This window comes from Dendrobium catenatum, unplaced genomic scaffold, assembly GCF_001605985.2.
Source record: "Dendrobium catenatum unplaced genomic scaffold, ASM160598v2 fragScaff_scaffold_1700, whole genome shotgun sequence".
Taxonomy (NCBI): Eukaryota; Viridiplantae; Streptophyta; class Magnoliopsida; order Asparagales; family Orchidaceae; genus Dendrobium; species Dendrobium catenatum.
In genome coordinates this window covers 20,558-22,558 of record NW_021320162.1, presented here as the reverse complement: position 1 = coordinate 22,558, position 2,001 = coordinate 20,558, and positions in this window count along the sequence as shown.

The window sequence follows — 2,001 nt, the reverse complement described above, 5'->3', positions numbered from 1 at the left end:
CCCCAATACACTCAGAAGTATTAGAAATAGTGTTAAAATCACCACCAACAAGCTAGGGAAAGTTACAAATACTATATAAGTTAGCGAGTTATTCCCATAAGACTTTTTTAGTACTACAAGAAAAGGTAGCAAAAACAAAAGAGGCAAAATAATTCAAATTTAAAAATTCAATATTATAATGCAGAACTTGAGTAAAATCATCAATAAAATCTATCCGAATAGGATCCTTCCAAAATACTCAAATATTATTATAAGAATTCATAACAAAATGCTCAAAACCCAAAAATCTAGCAGTATTGAGTAATTTAGTAGAAGTAATGAGAGGTTTAAGTAAAACAAGAATAGAAATATTGTGAATATGACATATATTCTTAACCCTCAACCTAGATTAAGCTCAACCAATTCTCCTAACATTCCAAATAATATATTTAAACATAAGAAAGAGGCTAGTGACTAAATTGTGAATGGGTGGACCTTGGTGATTGTAAAATGATGTTCTTGTTTTTCCTGCTCTTCTTATTTTGAAACATAGAATAACTAGTGTCAGTATCATCTTTAGAAAAACTTTTTGCCACAATATCCATATCCTCCATATCATTAAAAGCATTACTATGATGATGAGAGTTTGAAGAAAGCTTACTATCCTTTTGCAGGCCCGCCTGCCTTACCTCCTTAGGAAATTCACCATCCTCATAGATATAGCCTTCATTCACAATTTACTTATTACCCATGTCTATAATAACATTATCTAATCCTTCTTCCTCCAAAATGAGATGCCTGTCATCTTGAAGATTCACTGTATATTGAGAGGACAAAGTATTAACACAACTACTATTGATGATCAAAAAGTCAATCTCAGACAAATTTTTTTTAATAACACAAGGACTGAGATGAGATGATGAAATAATATTTTAACTAGTAGTAATAGCCAACATTTGCTCATCCACATTCTCAAGACCACTAGCTAAACAAGAATTGGGGTTATTAATGACTTCCTGTAAAGTAATAGGATCCATGATAAAGGTAGAGGGTAGTTGACTTTTAATAATGGAAGTTTGAATTGGATCCTTGGTATTATCCTGCTATTTTGCCAAACTTTCCTTTGTCTCATTATCATGAGAAGCAACGGGAACTAAAGCAATATTACCTAGTGATTGCTTGGAAGACTCCTCCTTATGAAGATGAGGGTGTAACCTGTAACACTCATTTAAGCCATGACCAAGCATTTTATAGTGAGATCATTAAATAGATAGATTTTCAAATTCAACATTTTGGAAATACCCATTTAATTCTGACCCAAGCTAGATCTCATTAGGATGTTTCTTAGAAATATCTAACTTGACTAACACAAGCTACATATGGACGTGAGATGGACGTAGTGGCCTAGTTAGTCTACAGAGGCCTACCAAAAATTGAAGCAAGAACAAACAATATTTATGAAATAAAAAAATAAAGTCTCAGATTTGAGAAGGAAATCCACACAAGAGCTATAAGGGACTCCTCATGAACATCAAAATACGATGTCTATTTCAGTAACTGCATCTGGTAAGCTTGAATGTAATAAAATCTCCTAGAAAAAAATTGACTATAATCAAGACCATTCTAAAGTTGTATCATAATGTGTCTCTGATCTTGCAAACCAATGTTAAATGATCCAAAAGTTTTATATTAGCAAAAAACTTGCATATGACATCCAGATTTGGTCAGCCTAAGAAAAACTTTCCAACCAAAGTTAAAGTGAAAGGTGAAGCCAGTTGAGAAATCATAGAATCATCAAATAGCAATGTAGGGCAACATTTAAAGGAGGTTTGAACAAAATGAAGTTTAGAAGCCATAGAAGATGAACCGGCCAACTCATATTTAAAAGGGCGAAACTTACCATCAGTAAACGAAGAAGATGAGGGGATCGATGATGACGAAGTTGTCATCGGCTAAAACCACAAAAATCAAAATGAAACTCAAAACAAATAGAAAGAATAAAAAGGAACCAAAATAAATAAA